This window comes from Hyperolius riggenbachi, chromosome 9, assembly GCF_040937935.1.
Source record: "Hyperolius riggenbachi isolate aHypRig1 chromosome 9, aHypRig1.pri, whole genome shotgun sequence".
Classification (NCBI taxonomy): Eukaryota; Metazoa; Chordata; class Amphibia; order Anura; family Hyperoliidae; genus Hyperolius; species Hyperolius riggenbachi.
In genome coordinates, this window is record NC_090654.1 from 127934201 (window position 1) to 127956210 (window position 22010).

Genomic DNA, 22010 nt, shown 5'->3' on the forward strand with positions numbered 1-22010 from the left:
CTTACTTTTATTCTTTTAAGTGAGCCAATAAATGGTATCATCCTGATTCAAAACTTCTTGCTTGGACTCATTATCAATAATATATATACTCAATATCCTCAGGTGACAATTTAGGGCTCAGTGGTGTAAAGATGTGTTGCTAGCCTGCAGCTTAGCAGTGCATTTTGTTGCTATGGGGGGGGAAAGGAGGGGTGACAGCGCAGTGCACAACAGTGTGAATTCCAGAGGGCAGGGTATGGACAGGAAGAATGCACTTGGCCAAGATAAACTGGCACTCCTTATCTTGTTTTGAATTTTGTTTTCCACAAACTCTTACTTATTTAGGTGCCTTTCTGAAAACTTTTTTTTTACTTAGGAGATGTTTTATTCTGACCAGTCTACCATGTAGTGCAGGAAGGAGGAGTCTTGTAGTGATTGGTGTTCTTCTGCAACATTAGACAGAGTAACTATTGTGTTCTTGGACAGCTATAGTATAGTGTGTGAGAGAGGTGCAAGCAGGTAGAGGTAAACAGGTTGTCAGTTATTACCACTAGTCAAAACACATATGGAGTTGATCATTATCACCATAGCACCAAACCAATGGCTAATGCAGTGGCTGAATAAAGGCCTGTCTGCCTTTCGCTATGCCTCTGGCACCCAGGGTGCCTTATATAGACAGGTGTGTGTCTTTTGCTATGCCTCTGTTATCGGGGGAGCCTTATATAGACAGGCGTGCGCCTTTTGCTATGCCTCTGGCACCCAGGGTGCCTTATATAGACAGGTGTGTGTCTTTTGCTATGCCTCTGGCACCCAGGGTGCCTTATATAGACAGGTGTGTGTCTTTTGCTATGCCTCTGGCACCCAGGGTGCCTATATAGACAGAAGTGTGCCTTTTGCTATTCCTCTGTTATCGGGGGAGCCTTATATAGACCGGTGGGTGCCTTTTGCTATTTCTCTGTCATCGGGGGTGCCTTATATAGACAGGTGTGCGCCTTTTGCTGTTTCTCTGTCATCGGGGGTGCCTTATATAGACAGGTGTGCGCCTTTTGCTATGCCTCTGGCACTCGAGGTGCCTTATATAGGCAGGTGTATGCCTTTTGCTATGCCTTTGCCAGCTGGGATGCCTTATATAGACAGGTGTGTGCCGTTTGCTATTTCTCTGTCATCGGGGTGCCTTATATAGGCAGGTGTATGCCTTGGCTAATCATGTTTCATGGGTTCAATCTTCTTCAGGTGGAATCCAAACAATCTGGACAAATATCTCAGTGATGATCAATAGAATAGAATGCAGCAGAACTAAATATTTTGTCAATAGTGTCATAATAAAGGTGTCGAAAGGTGTCGAATACTTCTGTCAACATGATACAGTATTTACATTTTTATTTGTTTAATTGCAATGATGTCTAAATTCTGTCTGCACTTTTTTCATGAGGTATTACATGCTTTATTTTTACACACTAGCACGGGTAGGAAATTAAGATTGAGCTGTAGTTGGAGTTCTGGCTATACCAGCTGAGAGAGGAGCTGAGCTGGGTCAAGTGGTCTGTGCTCACAGGAAAAGCTGGTGCCTCCTCACAGCACCTTCATAACTCTAATATGTGGGGATGTCTGGGCAGCAAACCATTCAGTACAATTGTGCTGTCATGTGGCAAGTGTTCCTGCAGGTACTCTCAATATAGTTATTGCAAAAAGTACAGGTGTACAATGCACATTAATCAATGGAAATGTAACATGGGATGCTTAAAAAAACTAAAAAGCTTAAAAACTTAAACTAAAATTAATAAGACTTTTCTCATTAAGCATATCTGCTTCACGTTTATATATCTAGATGTAGTGGCGGGTCATTCATTTTTGCAATTTTCATACTTTCACTTTAAATAAATTATATTGTGCTAGTCAATTAGACCCATTTCAAAAACAGTTGCTAAAATAACTGCCAGCATCTGCATGCCCACATCTACCCGTGTCCACCCGCTTGCACACATGTCCACCAGCACATGTGGCAACGGACGCGGCTTTGCACCTGCGCAGACAGCACCTGACACGGACGGCAGCCCATGGACGCTGATCCCAGGGCTTTATTAGGTAGGATTTAGGAATTATATGTATATATTTGTAGTTATTTATACCGTATACAGGTAGTCCCTAACTTACGAACACCCGACTTACGAACAACCCGCCGATACGAATGGCATGGATTCTGTGTTTCCATGGGAACAAGTAAAAAAAAAATTCAAATTGGACTTGTAGTTTGTGAGAAAATTGATTTTTAAAAAATCTAAGAAAAAAATGGCTTTTAAAGAAAACCTGAACTGAAAATTAAAATTAAAAATAAGCATACACAAGTCATACTTACCTTCCATGTAGTCTACTCCTCAGTGTCTTTCTCCTGTCCCGCGTCCTGTTTGTTCACTGTGATCAAGGGAATTTTCCGTCCTCCATTTTGAAAATGGCCATTACCCATAACAGCTTTCTGGTCAGCACACAGTTAAACTGTAACATCGCCCACTTGAGCCATTGGGAAACATGGACATTACCTGGTACATCAGTTTTCCTCTCAGCTATAACTGATAGCAACTGATATTTTACTGACAGCAACTGATATATTTCAGATCTGACAAAATGTTGTCAGAACTGGAAGGGATTATTGTAAGAATAAAATGGTGAGCTTCTGAGAGAAACTGATGGCAAGGTAACTATGTGATGTTCATTTGAAGTTACCTCATGTGTTCATTTTAAATATTTTTACTCAGTACAGGTTCTCTTTAAACTTGTATAAACAATTGCAAAGGGCAGAGGTGACACAATGGGGGACAATGGAGGCACAGGGGGGCACAGAGGAGGTACAGGGGACAGAGATGGCACAATGTTCCAACTTAAGTACAGATTCAGGTTAAGAACAATCCTACAGTCTCTATCTCGTTTGTTAACCGGGGACTACCTGTATATCTACGCAAACACCCCCCTCCACGCACACACACACATACACAAACTTTTGGACCCATGAGATAGGTCAAAAGCTGCTAGCTGCCCATTAGCCAACCCCACAATTTGGCACCCTAGCCCCCCATGCAGAGCCTGTATTGGAATATGTTGCGCTGCGTAATATGTTGGCGCTTTATAAATACAATAAATAATAATAATAATGTTGCCTTTAGAAGCATATTTACTTCTCCTCACTCCAGCTACGGTTCCTGCATCTCCACGGCAATTTCTGAACTGGCCACTAGAGCTACAAGCTCACTGTCATGTGACCACAGTGAGCCTGGAGCTCTAGTGGCCAGTTCAGGGGTTGCCAGGTAGAGGCTTGGATGCAAGCTGAAGCGAGGACAGGTAGATACACATTCATCATATGTGCGCTCTGCATAGGTGGGCCCTGTTCTTGGTATATCACGCGCAGATAAGCCGTTCCCTCCACTTTACGCTTATCCATGGTGATATATGATATATATATATATATATATATGTATATATATATGTATATATATATATATATATATATATATATATATATATATATATATATATATATATACATACACACATTTTTAACTGTGCCTGCTGGTTTGATTCACCCATTTGGTGCCTAAAATAAATGTATATGCTGTGTGGATACTTAGTATCTGTACTGTTAGAGATGTATTTGCTACAGTATTAAGTGATGCACTTTTATGCTTACAAAAGTTGTGAGTCACACCAGTAGGTGGAGATTAAAAAAAGAAAATTAATAAAATGTATTAAATTGATAGTGGTATGACTGTATACTATGTAATGCACTGTGGAAGATGTCAGCGCTACACAAAAATGTACAGTGATTATAGTAATAATATAAAATAATGCCATGCGGGTATTTAGAACTTTAATGAAGATGAGTAGAGGCCTGCCAGGAACGGTTGTCATAATCGTTATGTATGATGGGAGGAAAATAGCAAAATATAATTTACCATCTATTATAAATAGACCCCACCGTCCTATTGGATTGGGCTCCTCAGCATCCTTGAGCGCTCATCCATCGTGTTGATATGAAGCCTGAGCCCTGTGAGGAGGATTTTGGCATCTCTTCATCTAGCTGCCTCTCACACCGCCCTTTCTCCACAGTAATCAATATTTACTAAGTTAACTCTGTCAGCAAGGTTTATAATACTGACGGATGGTCTTGGCAGAACCCTGGCCTTTGCTCAGTGTACTCTGCAGGCCTCATGTTATTCTGTATTGAGTGTAAAATTATATATGGATTAACAGGAGCCTTCATATAAATGTACAGAGAGAGATAATACATTGTTATGTAACAAGGTATCATACAGTGCAGTTCCCCAGACACATAACCAGAGTGTTAAAGCAAGCCTGAACTGAAAAATAAAATTCAAAATAAACATACACACATCACACATACCTCCCGTGTTGTCTTCAGCAATCTCTTTTTCCTCTCCTGCATCCTGTTTGCCCATTGTGATCAATGGAATTCTCTGTCATCCATTTTGAAAATGGCCATTACCTCATAATATCCTCCTGGTCAGCACACTGTTAAACTGTAATATCACCCACTTAAGCCATAGAGAAACATAGACATTACCTTGCACATCAGTTCTCCTTCCTGTTAAAACTGACAGCAACTGATGTATATACCATATATACTCGAATACAAGTTGACCTTGTGTATAAGTCGACTACAATATCCTCTTAAGATGGAATTTTTCATTGACTCAAGTATAAGTCTACCCAGCAATGTAAATGGCTGCACTTGGTGACCAGGAGGGATTAATGACTGTACTGCATACAGTATTGCAGCCATTAACCCCTACTGTTCTTTAAAGGGGTTCTGTGGGGGCTGCTGCAGATAAAAACAGACACTTACCTGGGGCTTTTATCAGCCCCCTGTAGCTGTTGTGTCCCACGCCGTCCTCCTCCGATCTGCCGTTTCCCGCCACCGGCACCGGGCTATTATTCGTCTAACAGGGCAGTGCGAAGTTTTCTTGTACTGCACCTGCGCAGTAAGCTTCCGATGATGCGGGCGGGAGTGAGCAGGCCCACAGCCACAGTTGGATGCATGACGCGCTACACTGGGGCCGGCGGCGGAGAACGGCAGATCGGAGGAGGACGGTGTGTGACATTACTGCTACAGGGGGCTGATAAAAGCCCCAGGTAAGTGTCTGTTTTTATCTGCAGCAGCCCCCACAGAACCCCTTTAAGTGCAGCCAATAACTCCTCCAGGCTCCCAAGTGCAGCAATTATTCACTCCCCCTCCTGCAGCCCAGTATTTACCCTTGCCCATTCCTTGTTAACTGTTGTGGCCAGGACTTTCAGACCTGTGTTTTCTTGGCATTTCCTTTCCTCAAAGTATCACTTACACTAGGTAAATTACTGCAAATGGGAATGCCACTAATAGTTCATACATTACTCAGTGTGCTCCGTGTTGCCCATTACTAAGTTGACCCCCTATATTGAATGAAGTGAATCAGACCTAAATTTCTAGACTTATACTCAAGTATATACAGTAACTGACAGCAACCGATATATTTCAGTTCTGACAAGTTCTTGTCAGAAATGGAAGGAATCGTTGTAAGAAGAAAATGGTGAGCTTGTGAGAGGAACTGACGGTGGGGTAAGTATGTACTATTCATTTGCAGGTCCATTATATATTTATTTTAAATAATTTTACTCAGTTCAGGTTCACTTTAAAGGGAAAGTACACTGGCTTTTCTTCAGTTTCGGTTCTAGTTGTTTCTATGGCTTGCAGGTTTACAAACACATTAAAAGTCATTCCAGCAAAGCTGCAAAAAGTGAAAAACATACTCACAACCTCGCAAACAAAGGAATAAACACTACTTGCTGTTTCATGTCAATGGATGTATTATAAAGGCTAAAATCACAATATCACCAAGTGGAGCTTAGCACTGTTATGACAGCAAAGGGTTTGAGGTCAGAAGTCCATCCTATTAGCATTCCATGGGTTTGAAAATACAAAGGCCCATATGCAATTAACTTTTTCTCCTAAGTTTAGCCCCAAGAGCCTTTCAAATTTGGTCCACAAGTTGTTTCCCCACTTTGCGTTATGTTTGGCCCACTCTAGACCACTAGAGAAGCTATAATATAGGAGAAGCCCTAGATCACCAGGGAAGCCATATGGGGAGGGAGGGGAAAAGCGCTAGACACCATGGAACAGGGGAGGGAGGAGAGCTTCACACCAGTAAACAGTATAGAAGAGAAAGAGGGACCACTAGACACCAGGAAACTGTATAGGGGAGAGAGGGCACCAATTGACACCAGGGAACTGTAAAGGGGAACGAGGGGCCACTAGACAGCAGGGAACAGTACAGTGGAGGAACACTAAACACCAGGAATTTGTATAGCGGTGGGAGGACCACTAGACACCAGGGAACTGTACAGAGAAGGGAGGAAGCATTAGAAACCAGGGAACTGTATAGGGGAGAGAGTAGGGTAACTAGACACCAGGGAACTGCATAGGAGAGGGATGGGAGCATTAGATTCCGGGCACCTTTATAAGAAAAAGAAGTGGCCACTAGACATTGAGTTTGGCCCGCGACTTGGTCCCAGGGTTCAATTTTGGCCCACTTTGTATTTGGGTTTGACACCCCTCAGCTAGAAAGCATTGTTGCATTTTGTATTAATAATGCTATGGGAGCAATATGTTGAAAGCTCTTTTTTAATGCAGTTCCTCTTTAAGTACTACAGTATTTGTAAATTGTACTGTACATTCAGCATCAATTGGAAGTTTCTCTTCTAGTAGTGCTGCAGTATATTTTTCTGAAAGCTTTGCCGTGCTATGCACAGACCTGTATGGCTCTTCTACTGAAAAACATCAGCCTTCCTTTTCCTCCTTTTCATTATTTTAGCCATTTTCCCTTATCTCTTATTGCAGGCAGCCTACATCCTGACTGGTACATTTTATATATGTGACATAGTGTTTGTACAGGCCATATTTGCCTATTTGCTCTGCTTATACAGTAATAAAAACACTTTCCCTCTTTTCTCACCGAATCCACTCCTCATATCAGTAATCACCCATTTCATGGATCCTGTTTAGCACCAAATAATAGCTATACTTTAAGAGCTGTGAGACGAACTAACAACAATGCTTTTAGCAGATTAACCACCAAGTTAGAAATTGAAGAAGTAACTGCAGTACCAGCAGTAAGTACTAATAATCATGCTCTTTTATTTAAGACATCAATGACACGTGATAGCATTTTCCTTTTATACATACATCCAGTGGAAAAGAGCACCAATCACATGGCCATGCCCCTACCGTGACCAATCCCCGCATTCACCGCTATTTGCAGACCTGATAGGGAACTGCAGTGGCTATGCCACAAATAGTCAGCATAGAATAGTATTTTTGTTTTGGTTATTTAGGTAGCTTTTGTATTTTTTGCATATTTTTGCATTTGATTACAGTGTATTTAGTTGAATTGAAAGCACATACAGTAATTGCATTTAAGAGTCCCGCACGCAGACTTCACAGTTTCCTTTCAGATCTGTCATCTGCCGCTACCAAGAGGTGGGACCTGATGAAGCTCCAGGAGTCTATAGGCATTGCAGCTTGGCGGTCTGCCCTTCTGCGTCACTCCTTCATGGGAGGTGTTGGTGTCAGGTGATGCCATACTTCTCTCATGTGAGCTGTTCCCCACCAGGTCTGCAAATAGCGGCGAACTTGGGGATTGGTAACTTCTGTCAGACACTTTTTGACACAGCCTGAGTAAGGACCGCCCTCCGATATGTCGCTATCACATGTGTCCTTGATGTCTTAAATAAAAAAGCATACAGTTGTGTTCAAAATTATTCAACACCCAATGCTGTAAAGGGTTTTAGGGAATGTAGTGTACATTTGTAATTGTGTTCTGAATGAAATCTTTTTAACCACTTCACCACTGAGGGGTTTTACCCCCTGACCACCAGAGCAATTTTCACCTTTCAGCGCTCCTTCATTCATTCGTCTATAACTTTATTATTACTTATCCCAATGAAATGAACTATATCTTGTTTTTTTCGCCACCAATTAGGCTTTCTTTAGGTGGGACATTATGCCAAGAATTATTTTATTCTAAATGTGTTTTAAGGGGGAAATAGGAAAAAATGTGGGAAAAAATTATTATTTTTCAGTTTTCGGCCATTATAGTTTTTAAATAAAGCATGCTACTGTAATTAAAACCCATGAAATGTATTAACCCATTTGTCCCGGTTATAAAACCATTTAAATTATGTCCCTATCACAATGTTTGTCGCCAATATTTTATTTGGAAATAAAGGTGCATTTTTTTCAGTTTTGCATCCATCCCTAATTACAAGCCCGCAGTTTATAAAGTAACAGTGTTATACCCTTTTGACATAAATATTTAAAAAGTTCAGTCCCTAAGGTAACTATTTATGTTTTTTTTTTTATTGTATTTTTTTTTTTTTAATTACAAAAAAAAAAAAAATTGGGGGAGTGTGGGAGGTAATGAGTTAATTTATTGTGTAAATGTAATGTTTGTATATGTAAAATGCTTTTAGGGTGTAGTTTACTATTTGGCCACAAGATGGCCACAGAGTGTTTGTTTACATGCGACCTGAAAGCGTCCGGAAGGACGCTTACAGGAAGCAGTAGGAGGCTGGGAGACTCACAATGATCTCGCTGTTTCTGAAAGAAGCAGCAGATCATTGCGGGGGCTAGATCAACGAACGGGAATGGATTTTCCCGATCATTGATCTCCGGGCGAGCGGGCGGCGGCTTGCACGAGCGGCGGGTGCGCGCGCACGAGCGGCGGGAGCGCGGACAGCGGCGGTAGCGCGGAAGGTAGGGATTTCTCCGTCCCTGGAGAAATTCGTACCGCCGGGGGTAAAGTGGTTAAAGAACCAAATGCAACTAAAATGACATCAATTGTTTTTGTAATACAGTATTAAATGTTTTTTTGTGTGATTTCTTCATTGACACAATTATTCAACCCCTTAAAGACTACCACTCTTAAGAACAGAGGTTCATTCATTTGTTTTGATCAGGTATTGAAAACACCTGTGGATGTTAACAAGCAGCAATAAAGCGTAATAAGCACCAATTAGGCAGATTTAAAATGACTGTGATACTCAGCTCCTTCTAGACATTTACTGGTGTGTTTACAAACATGGTGAAGTCAAGAGAATGGTCCAGGAAGACAAGAGAAGAGGTGATTTCTCTTCACAGGAAGGGCAATGGCTATAAGAAGATTGCAAAGATGGTAAACATACCAAGAGACACCATAGGAAGCATCATTTGCAAATTCAAGGCAAAGGGCACTGTTGAAACGCTACCTGGTCGTGGCAGAAAGAAGATGCTGACTTCGACTGCTGTGCGCTACTTAAAGCGCAAAGTGGGAAAAAGTCCCCGTGTGACTGCTGAGGAACTGAAAAAAGATTTGTCAGACGTGGGTACTGAAGTTTCAGCTCAGACAATAAGGCGCACACTGCGTAATGAAGGCCTCCATGCCAGAACTCCCAGGCGCACCCCCTTGCTGTCCCCAAAGAATAAGAAGAGTCGACTGCAGTATGCCAAAAGTCATGTGGAAAAACCACAAAAGTTTTTGTTTAGTGTTCTGTGGACTGATGAAACAAAATTAGAACTGTTTGGGCCCGTGGATCAAAGCTATGTTTGGAGGAGGAAGAACAAGGCCTGTGAAGAAAAGAACACCTTGCCTACTGTGAAGCATGGCGGGGGGTCAATCATGCTTTGGGGCTGTTTTGCTTCTGCAGGTACAGGGAAGAATCAGCGTGTGCAAGGTACCATGAATTCTCTTCAGTACCAGGAGATATTGGATGAAAATGTGATACAGTCCATCACAAACCTGAATGATCCCAAGCATACCTCCAAGTCCACTAGAGCATGGTTGCAGATTAAAGGCTGGAACATTTAGGAGTGGCCATCGCAGTCACCAGACTTAAATCCGATTGAGAACCTCTGGAGGGACTTAAAGAAAGCAGTTGCAGCACGCAAGCCTAAGAATGTGACTGAACTGGAGCCTTTTTTCCATGAATGGGCTAAGATACCCGTAGATCGCTGCAAGACAGTTGTGTCAAGCTATGCTTCTCGTTTAAAAGCTGTTATAACTGGAAAAGGATGTTGTACTAAGTACTAAGAATAATTGTCACTTGGGGGTTGAGTAAAACTGATAATGATGTGAGCACAGAAAAGACATTTGTGGTTATTTCATTATAAATGTTATGTTATAATTGTCTGACTTACAAGTGCCTCTTTGATTTAATTGTAAACAAGATGACTGAAATGATCAAAATCAATGTCAAGCTGGCCAAAACACTCAATTTCAGTGGGGGTTGAATCATTTTGAACACAACTGTAATTATTAATACTGATGGTGTCGGACTTACTTCTTCAGGTTATGACTATTGGCCCACAGTGCTGTCGAGCCTGCCGTCCTGGCATATCATAAAAGACTACAGGTGTGCACACCGCTACATACTTTTGGACTAAATGGTAAGATACAAGGGTAGCTTTCAGTGACAAGACTGCTACCCAGTAACCATTGTAGCTATAGGTACATTGCTGGATGGAGACACTAGCTACAGACCTATCTACTGCCCCTGTGTACAGATGACTTAGAAACCAAAAAAAACTGGAGGACCGGTGGCCTGAAGGATCCTTCCTGGGGAGGTATCAGTATTTATTCCTGCAGAAGCATTAATACACATCCAGTGATCAATTGGTACTATATCTACAGGAAAACCAGCTGGCCTGAAGTAGGTGGATCAATATACTGCTGGAATATGGGGTTTAGTTAAGAGAACTGTTGCAGTCAGAGTGTAAGGCTGTAATAATTATTACAGTAGAAAATACTGACATAGTGAAATTAAACAATTGCTGTAATTAGGAAGTAATATCTGTACATTGCTTCTGTTATGACAGAGCTTTTAGTTAAAAAGACCCTTTAACAAAATGTTCAGCCTTATTTCTTGTACCCTATAAGTTCCTATACCTGTTCTAATGTGGTCTGGATTACTGCAGCCTTTTCTAGTTGCACTGTCTCTGTAATATATATAATCTTCTTTTCTTTGTCAAGCTTTGTGGAGCCAGAGAGGAATGTGATGCCTCTGCTGTGATAGGAAGAAGTTATACATGCCCCCTGCAAGCTCCCTCCAGGCTCTATGTGTTTGTTTACTACTCACAGCCAGAGCTCTCTGAGGGGGAAGGGAGCTGCCTGTCTCATGCTGAGAACTGTGAGAATCCCAGACTGGAGTGCAGATAATTCTCAATGTAATAAAAACTTGTAGTATACTGTAACGTGATATATACACAAACATCACTTCCTGGTTAGCGGCCATGGTTTTTTGTTTGTAAATACTGCCTAAAACTGGCGATTAAAAGCCAGGATCGCGGCAGGGAGCTGCGGAAACAGGAAAGTGGGGCCCAAGAGAACATAATGAATAGAATGGTATGCTTTTTTTTGTAAGAATCTGAGAGTACAAATTCTCTTTAAAGAAAACCTGAAGGGAGAAGAAAGTGGCTGTAAAATCTGTTGTTTTAAAATGGCTACTTACCTAGGTGTCACGAGGACTACCCATCTATGCACTATAGTCATATAGTCATATTTTCATAAAAGTCAGGAAAAGTAATAGTCATTTTTGCTTTTACAGGCTTTCTTGAAAAAATGTAGGATTCTGAGGGGATGTCTCATATTTCAGCAATATTCTTAGATAGAAGAATTTTATGTAGTTACTTCCCAATATAGTGCTTTATAAAGAAGGGGAAAAAAATCATCTCCTCCTCTGACAGTAGCTGAATGTGCTGCGTGTCTGGAAAATACCAAACTTGGATGAAATTCGTGTCCCAGTTTGATGCTCGTTGAGCTGCATCTCTGGTGTCTGTCACATAATCCAGCAATTATCTTAGTCATATCTGCATTGCCCTTGTATAGTATGAGGGCTGAAGACTTTACTCTGATCATTCCTGCTTCACAGAAATACCAATAATGCGCTACTATAAAGGTTCCAGCCTCCCAAAGCTAATAATGTTAGAATCTTGGCGGGTGGATTCTTTAAAATAATCTAAAGTGTCATATTAATATGTGCTTTATTTTTATATTGTATATAGCATTAGCAATGTGCCTACATTTTTATTTTAATCAGGCAGATTAGAAATTTTACATAGACATATTTAATGTTTAGCATTTGTAACCAGTAGGGGGAGCTGACAGGCAGAGGCCAAGAGTTGTGAGTCCATTACTTTCATGTCAATATTTTAGTGTAGGGGTTAGTGGTGGGCGAACAGTGTTCGCCACTGTTCGGGTTCTGCAGAACATCACCCTGTTCGGGTGATGTTCGAGTTCGGCCGAACACCTGGTGGTGTTCGGCCAAACTGTTCGGGTTCGCCCGAACTGCTGAATGCCCGGCCGAACAGGGCCCTGTTCGGCTGAATTCGGCCCCCCTATGGGGTCGCAGGCATAAGGGGGGAGCATGCCCTGATCGCGGGGGGGGGGGGGGGGTCGGAAATTCCCCCCACCCCCTCCGCTAGCGCTCCCCCCTCTGCCCGCTTCCCCATACAAAAGTTTGACGAAAGTAAAATAGTACCGGTGGTGGTGGCTGGCTGCTGCAGTGGCTGGCTGGCACTATGAAGTGACTGAGGAGGAGGAGTCGGAGTAGGACGCGTTGAGGGAGGCCGGGCAGCGGGCGGTTCAGCGGTAGTACCCTTGTGGTACTTCCGCCCTTTCTCTGACCTCACGTCCTCTGCGTGATGACGCATACGAGGGTACGCGTGACGCGTACCCTCGTATGCAGAGGACGTGAGGTCAGAGAAAGGGCGGAAGTACCACAAGGGTACTACCGCTGAACCGTTCGCTGCCCGGCCTCCCTCAACGCGTCCTACTCCGACTCCTCCTCCTCAGTCACTTCATAGTGCCAGCCAGCCACTGCAGCAGCCAGCCACCACCACCGTTACTATTTTACTTTCGTCAAACTTTTGTATGGGGAAGCGGGCAGAGGGGGGAGCGCTAGCGGAGGGGGTGGGGGGAATTTCCGACCCCCCGCGATCAGGGCATGCTCCCCCTTATGCCTGCGACCCCATAGGGCCCCCAAAAGCGGGATGTTCGGGGAGTTCGGGGTTCGGCCCGAACATGCCGAACATCGCGGCCATGTTCGGCGAACGTTCCCGAACCCGAACATCCAGGTGTTCGCCCAACACTAGTAGGGGTATCAAACTCAAATACAAAGTGGCCCAAAATTGAACACTGGGACCAAGTTGCGGGCCAACCTCAATGTCTTGTGACCTTGTCCCTCGCGTATAAAGTTCCCTGGTGTCTAATTCACCCTCCACCTCCCATACACAGTTCCCTGATGTCTAGTGGCCCCCCTCCCTCCCTTCTACAGTTCCCTGGTATCTAGTTACCCTCCTCCCTCCCCTATACAGTTCCCTGGTGTCTAATTGCCCCCCTTCTTCCCCTATACAGTTTCCTGGTGTCTAATGCCTCCTCCCTCCCCTATACACTGTTGTCTAGTGCCCTCCCCCATATAGTTCCCTGGTGTCTAGTGCTGTCCCTCTCCCTCCCCATATGGCTTCCCTGGTGATCTAGGTCTTCACCTCCATTATAGCTTCTCTGGTGGTCTAGAGTGGGCCAAACATAAAGCAAAGGGGGGAAACCACTTGCAGGCCAAATGTGAAGGCTCTGTGGGCCAGATTTGGTCCCTAGGCTAGAGTTTGACATGTATATTTTAGTGGATCCCCGAAACTTGCAGTTACACATCTGGCAGAGACCTAATGTGGCCCGGAGCCCTGCTGTCACCCTGACCCTGCAGTATTAGATTTCTAACATAGAACTTATGTCAGGTGTGGTGTCACTAGTGCCTTCTGTGAGGAGCAGGTAGCCGGTGTGTCAGGCATCTATAATTATGACAGTACACGCTCTGCATGCACCACAGTTCTGTCTCTCTGCTCTGACTACTGAGGGCTCCTCTCCACAAGATCACTTTCCGTTGCTAGTAAGAGAACATTTTGCTCTGTCACTCATTTCCTGAGGCTTGCCAAATAAGTGTGTCAGCTTGCATTTGCTGCTGATATTCTGTTATGTACTCTGCATTATGCAGTATTCCATGAAGCATTGAACGTAACGTTAGGCATTCATTTAAATATACCAACTGGTAGCTTAGTAAGCAGGGAACACAAATGTTCCGTTTTTGTGTTAGGTGAGCCATCGACAACTAAGGATTCTGTGTTAAAGAGGAAGTGTAGTGAAAATAATGTAATTAATAAAATTGGTATTTTTTTTTACAATATTCATTTATAAATTATTTACTCAGCGTTTGCCCATTGTAAAATCTTTCCTGCTCCTCACCCAATAAACTGTACTTCTGGAGGAGAGTGCTGTGGACAGCTGTTGCAGGGAGAGGTTGGTCAGCAGGTAGGGAGCTAATGTTTGGCTTCAGAATAGCGCTGACTTGATTGTAGTGTGAATGGGCCCTTAGATCCAGGTGAACTGCAGGTCTTTAGTAATAGTCCATTTTTTTTTAATTCACTTATACAGTATAGCTGGAATAGGTACTAAAGACAAAGGTCCATGTGCACTAGCCCTTTAACCACTTGAGGAAAGCGGGCTTTACCCCCCCCTTTTCCATTCAGACCACTGCAGCTTTCACGGTTTATTGCTCGCTCATACAACCTACCACCTAAATGAATTTTGGCTCCTTTTCTTGTCACTAATAAAGCTTTCTTTTGGTGCTATTTGATTGCTGCTGCGATTTTTACTTTTTATTATATTCATCAAAAAAGACATGAATTTTGGCAAAAAATGATTTTTTTAACTTTCTGTGCTGACATTTTTCAAATAAAGTAACATTTCTGTATACATGCAGCACGAAAAATGTGGACAAACATGTTTTTGATAAAAAAAAAAAACCATTCAGCCTATATTTATTGGTTTGGGTAAAAGTTATAGCGTTTACAAACTATGGTGCAAAAAGTGAATTTTCCCATTTTCAAGCATCTCTGACTTTTCTGACAACCTGACATGTTTCATGAGGGGCTAGAATTCCAGGATAGTATAAATACCCCCCAAATGACCCCATTTTGGAAAGAAGACATCTCAAATTATTCACTCAGAGGCCTAGTGAGTTCATAGAAGATATTATTTTTTTGTCACAAGGTAGCGGAAAATGACAGTTTGTGACAAGAAAAAAAAAAGTTTCCATTTCTGCTAACTTGTGACAAAAAAAAATGAAATCTGCCACGGACTCACTATGCCCCTCTCTGAATACCTTGAAGTGTCTACTTTCCAAAATGGGGTCATTTGTGGGGTGTGTTTACTGTCCTCGCATTTTGGGGGGTGCTAATTTGTAAGCACCTCTGTAAAGCCTAATTGTGCTCATTGGACTTTGGGCCCCTTAGCGCACTTAGGCTGCAAAAAAGTGCCACACATGTGGTATTGCCGTACTCAGGAGAAGTAGTATAATGTGTTTTGGAGTGTATTTTTACACATACCCATACCCATACCCAATGATTTTAATTGTTTTTTTCACAAAGTGTCATTTTCCGCTAATTTGTGACAAAAAATAAAATCTTCTATGAACTCACCATACTCCTAACGGAATACCTTTGGGTGTCTTCTTTCTAGAATGGGGTCATTTGTGGGGTTCCTATACTGCCCTGGCATTTTAGGGGCCCTAAACCGCGAGGAGTAGTCTTGTCAAATGTCGCAAAATGACCTGTGAAATCCTAAAGGTACTCATTGGACTTTGGGCCCCTTAGCGCACTTAGGGTGTAAAAAAGTGCCACACATGTGGTACCGCCGTACTCAGGAGAAGTAGTATAATGTGTTTTGGGGTGTATTTTTACACATACCCATGCTGGGTGGGAGAAATATCTCTGTAAATGACAATTGTTTGATTTTTTTTACACACAATTGTTTCAAGACTACTCCTCATGGTTTAGGGCCCCTAAAATGCCAGGGCAGTATAGGAACCCCACTAATGACCCCATTTTAGAAAGAAGACACCCCAAGGTATTCCGTTAGGTGTATGGCTAGTTCATAGAAGATTTTATTTTTTGTCACAAGTTAGTGAAAAATGACACTTTGTGAAAAAAAAAACAATAAAAATCAATTTCCGCTAACTTTTGACCAAAAATTTAAATCTATGAACTCGTCATACACCTAACAGAATACCTTGGGGTGTCTTTTTTTCTAAAATGGGGTCACTTGTGGGGTTCCTATACCGCCCTGGCATTTTACGGGCCCAAAACCGTGAGTAGTCTGGAAACCAAATGTCTCAAAATGACTGTTCAGGGGTATAAGCATCTGCAAATTTTGATGACAGGTGGTGTATGAGGGGGAGAATTTTGTGGAACCGGTCATAAGCAGGGTGGCCTTTTAGATGACAGGTTGTATTGGGCCTGATCTGATGGATAGGAGTGCTAGGGGGGTGACAGGAGGTGATTGATGGGTGTCTCAGGGGGTGGTTAGAGGGGAAAATAGATGCAATCAATGCACTGGGGAGGTGATCGGAAGGGGGTCTGAGGGGGATCTGAGGGTTTGGCCGAGTGATCAGGAGCCCACACGGGGCAAATTAGGGCCTGATCTGATGGGTAGGTGTGCTAGGGGGTGACAGGAGGTGATTGATGGGTGTCTCAAGGTGTGATTAGAGGGGGGAAATAGATGCAAGCAATGCACTGGCGAGGTGATCAGGGCTGGGGTCTGAGGGCGTTCTGAGGGTGTGGGCGGGTGATTGAGTGCCCTAGGGTCAGATAGGGGTCTAATCTGATGGGTAGCAGTGACAGGGGGTTATTGATGGGTAATTAGTGGGTGTTTAGGGTAGAGAACAGATGTAAACAATGCATTTGGGAGGTGATCTGACGTCGGATCTGCGGGCGATCTATTGGTGTGGGTGGGTGATCAGATTGCCCGCAAGAGGCAGGTTAGGGGCTGATTGATGGGTGGCAGTGACAGGGGGTGATTGATGGGTGGCAGTGACAGGGGGTGATTGATGGGTGATTGACAGGTGATCAGTGGGTTATTACAGGGAAGAACAGATGTAAATAATGCAGTGGCGAATTGATAAGGGGGGGTCTGAGGGCAATCTGAGCGTGTAGGCGGGTGATTGCGTGCCCGCAAGGGGCAGATTAGGGTCTGATCTGATGGGTAACAATGACAGGTGGTGATAGGGGGTGATTGATGGGTGATTGATGGGTAATTAGTGGGTGTTTAGGGTAGAGAACAGATGTAAACACTGCACTTGGGAGGTGATCTGACGTCGGATCTGCGGGCGATCTATTGGTGTGGGTGGGTGATCAGATTGCCCGCAAGGGGCAGGTTAGGGGCTGATTGATGGGTGGCAGTGACAGGGGGTGATTGATGGGTGATTGACAGGTGATTGACAGATGATCAGGGGGATAGATGCATACAGTACACAGGGGGGGGGGGGGGTCTGGGGAGAATCTGAGGGGTGGGGGGTTGATCAGGAGGGAGCAGGGGGCAGTTTAGGGAATTAAAAAAAACAGCGTTTACAGATAGTGACAGGAAGTTATTGATGGGTGATTAGCGGGGTGATTGGGTGCAAACAGTGGTCTGGGGGGTGGGCAGGGGGGGGGGGTCGGAGGGGTGCTGTGGGCGATCAGGGGGCAGGGGGGGGGGAAATCAGTGTGCTTGGGTGCAGACTAGGGTGGCTGCAGCCTGCCCTGGTGGTCCCTCGGACACTGGGACCACCAGGGCAGGAGGCAGCCTGTATAATACACTTTGTATACATTACAAAGTGTATTATACACTTTGTATGCAGCGATCCGGGTGCTAGTAGCCCGCCGGCGCTTCCGAACGGCCGGCAGGTTACAGCGCGAGGGGTCGGAGCCAGTCCGAATGACGCGATTGCTCCACCCATGCCCGTACAAGGACCGCCGCCATTTGTACATGCGGCGGTCCTTGCGGGGTCCACTTCCCGGCCGCCATGTGTACATGCGGCGGTCGGGAAGTGGTTAAAGCTAGTGTAAGCAGACCTTTGAGTTCAGTTAACTTTATATCGTTATCATAAACTTGAAGAAAAAGCTGTGTGTACAGAGAACAATCTGCATGGTACACTGAAAATAATAAATCTTGTTTCCTCTCCATCCCACTCCTGCTCTTCACACAGGTGAGACATCTCTGTGTAATCTCTCTCTGCTATCTGATTTGCGTACAGTGCACTGCTGAGTCACCCCCAGCTGATCTGTGATGAGACACTCGGGGTGACGAGGAAGATGTGTGAATCAGCCCAGTTATAACATCAACTAATCTCTATGCTTGGCTCATTCTTAAATTTCTTTAGCTATAGTTTAGCAAAATGCTTTAGTGGCACTGTCTAACTTATTGCCATAAACTGGCTATTCATGTGTCTTTCAGATATTACATATTGACTGTGCCATGTAGTGATCTCTGTATTGGATAATTATGGTCTTATTTCACATACAAACTGGCATGAGTGCCCTATAGTGGTTTAAAGTTTAATCTCTTTGACAGGGCCATTTCCTGGCTACATAGCTTCCAGGGAGAAGGTGGAGACATTCTGCAGATTGAAGTACACTGTTGCAATGCAATAGCCAGAGGTGCCCCCTTGTATCAGGTAGGCTCCAGTATAGGTAGCCTGAGGTGTCCCCAGTATAGGTAGCCAGAGGTAACTTCTAGCTAGAGGAACTTGCCAGTATGAGAAGCCATATATACTGGTAGGTGATCAGAGGCGCCAGCAGAATAAAATTAATATAAAATTGTTAAGAATTGCCGGGAGGGAAAGTGGTGGACTTCCCCATAATAATTAGACACCAAGGTCTGTCATCGAATCAAACGAATACATTTATTCAATAGTACCCCAAAATCTGCAACGCGTTTCGTGGGAGCAGACCCACTTCTTCAGGCAATAAAACGGGGACAACAAACACAGCAATCAATGTGCAGTGAATTTAGCACCTCTATGACAGTGGTGCTAAATTCACTGCACATTGATTGCTGTGTTTGTTGTCCCCGTTTTATTGCCTGAAGAAGTGGGTCTGCTCCCACGAAACGCGTTGCAGATTTTGGGGTACTATTGAAAAAAAGGAATTCGTTTGATTCGATGACAGACCTTGGTGTCTAATTATTGAGGGGAAGTCCACCACTTTCCCTCCCGGCAATTCTTAACAATTTTATATTAATTTTATTCTGCTGGCGCCTCTGATCACCTACCAGTATACTTGAGTCCACCCCAGGTGGAGGGGTGACCCTACCCCATTTTTTCTGATCTACAGAGAGCGACTTCTTAATCCTGAGTGAGGACAGGTCTAATCTCCTCACCTGCCTATACAGTGGTTGCCTGAGCGGTAACCCATGTTTGTGAGTATAACCATCTCACCTATTCATTTCCCTTCGTATCTCTGACATACTACACCATATTGGGCTCTCAATTTCTCTCTTTTTTACAGTATGAGAAGCCAGTTAAGACACGCTGCATAGGTAGCCAGGGGAGCCCCAATATCAGGTAGCTATGGTAGACGTAGGGCCCCTCCCCCACCCCACCCTTATGTGTAGCCATACAGGACCAACAGTATTGATAGCCAAAGGAGCAGATTGTCACTTGACTGTAGTACATCCGTACCGCGGTGTAACTACAATTCATGGAACCCCCCAGCAAAACTTTGATGGTGCTTCCCAATGTTCACACCCCTTCCCTTGCCTCTTCTTGGTGACCTTCACCGCCCTGGGGCCCATCTCACAAGGGTCATAAAACAAGTGTGGCCATCAGGATCCTCTACACACATAACAAGTGTAGCCACAAAAACACCTGAACTGAAGTATAGTCCACTGTCTCGGAGGAATGGAAGGTTAGTAGTTGGGGCCCCCACAGCTCTGAGTCCCCCTGCGATCACAGGTGGTGCTTCCCTCTAGTTACGTCCCTGCAACCATAACTGTTGGTTCAGCAGCATTAACATGAACCGCCCCTTCTGATAAATTCTGAAATGAAGTGATTATGTGGAGAAACAATCAGAAGATAAAGTGTGTCTAAAATAAAATAACTAAAATGTTTCTTTAATTGATAAAATAAAAACAGTCTTTACTTTGCATTAGTCCCTTGTCATGCTGTGGGAATCCTGCTGGTGGTGAATTTTGGGCTTGGCATGAACGTCTGCTGTCCACCAGCAGGGGTCTCTATTATTGTTTGATGCTCTGTAATTTCTGGACTGACCTGCAGAAGTGTGAACACTTGGAGGAGTCACATGACCAGCTTGCTCTATTTTAAGCCCAATCTACATGATACGATTGTTTGTACGATTCGATTACGATTCGATTTATGATTTGATTAAATCCGACATGGGATTTGATTCGATGAATTTCGATTTGCCATTGTTTTGCAATTGCAAATCGAACTGAATCGAATCGGATCCCGATCGGACATGTGGGATTTAATCGAATCGTAAAAAGAATTGTAATTGGATCGTACAAAGAATCGTATCGTGTAGATTTGGCTTAAGACTGCGGCTAGTAGAAAGACGTTCCTAGGTCATTCTGTGCTGTTAGGCCTGTGCTCTGGTCACATCTTGCTCCTAGCCCCTTGCCTTGCCTCCTGAACTTATACTGATCTCCTGGGTATTGATATTGGCTTGTTTGACCATCCTACTGTGTACTGAGATTGCTGTTGTTATCTGTATATCTGTGTATATATCTTTGCTGTTGTATGATTGCCAATATATATATATATATATATATATATATATATATGTACAGAGGGGCTGCAGCACACAACAGGAAAACAGTGACAGGGGCTCTTGGTTACGCTTTAACGCGATTAAGCTCACCAACTGCGCCAAAGTGTCCCCAATCTGGTGAGTCCTACTCTACCATGCAAAATGCCAGTTTTTATAAGCAGTCTAGTGGGAACTAAACCAAACACCCTAAAATGTCAACTAGATGGGAAAAAAAGGAAATTAAAAACACCTCACCCTTCACCTAGCTACCAAACGAACTCTCTGAACATGTGCAATGCACTCATTTATATACTTAACTGTGCTAGAGGTGGGCGTGGTCATGCAGGCTCACAGGGGAAAATTATAAATAAATTACCAAGGGGTGAGCAGCACTAACCAAATTTTTATGCAATTCTATGCAAAGCATGCACGCAGCGCTGGAGGTCCCCAGACTCCATAAGAAATATATAAGTACAGAGGGGCTGCAGCACACAACAGGAAAACAGTGACATATATATCTGTATATATATATATATATATATATATATATATATATCTGTATATATATATATATATATATATATATATATATATATATATATATATAATTGCTACTGTACAATTGTCTGTTTGTACATCTCCATGTCTTGTATGTTGCTATTGTAGATATCGTGATCTGTGCAATCTTCTTCTGCATACTTGTTGTATATAGTGTCTGGGTTATCGGTACACTGTGTGTGTATGTATGTATGTATGTATATATGTATGTAAATTGCACCTTGTAAATAAAACGCGTTTTCACCTTCAAATTCAACCGTTGCAGACCTCAGTATTTCCATTGAAGTGATCTCTCATTGCTGTTATGTCTCGATAAGGAGAAGATCCTTACAGTCCTTTTATATTATGGGAGTTACAGAATTTATAGAACGGGTTACATAATTTGTGTAAATCCCGATAAACTTTTCTTGCGTTGCCATCACGTTAAGCTTAATGGGGTATAGTGAATAAACCCCTTTGTGTGGTCCTTACAGACCAGGTCTTTACATACCTTACAGACCAGGCTTTTGGGTACAAGATTAGTGTATTGTTTTGTTGGATTATTTTTTTCTGTAAAACTGTACATATTCTTCAGGATTTCCTGGAAATGACTACAGAAGCTGACAGAATCCATGCTTAGGTCACACGGTAACCTCTAACACCCAGTGACCGAGATATTAGACAGGAAATGCCAGCAGATTATGAGGGGTGAGAGGGCGTCTGATGAATGATTAGTGAGAGTCTCAGGGACAAAGTCTCACACACACACAGACCTATTGTTATGAGACTTCCATTCTCACTTTCACTTATATCTTCCTATAATGAATTATGCCATTTCCTCAATTAA

The 22010-nt window shown here is 43.3% G+C and overlaps 1 protein-coding gene across 5 annotated transcripts in view; it reads left to right on the forward strand.

Annotated features, from left to right (window-relative positions):
- Window positions 1-22010, forward strand: part of LOC137532681 (death-associated protein kinase 2-like) — a 180504-nt gene that overhangs the window by 55658 nt on the left and 102836 nt on the right. The window contains exon 1 of one of the 5 annotated variants that reach the window (XM_068253489.1): window positions 18514-18534. The exons of the other annotated variants lie outside the window; for them this stretch is intronic. The gene's annotated coding sequence lies outside the window, so the exon portion shown is untranslated. Of the gene's footprint in view, window positions 1-18513; window positions 18535-22010 lie in introns of those variants that run through there. 5 annotated transcript variants of the gene reach the window in all.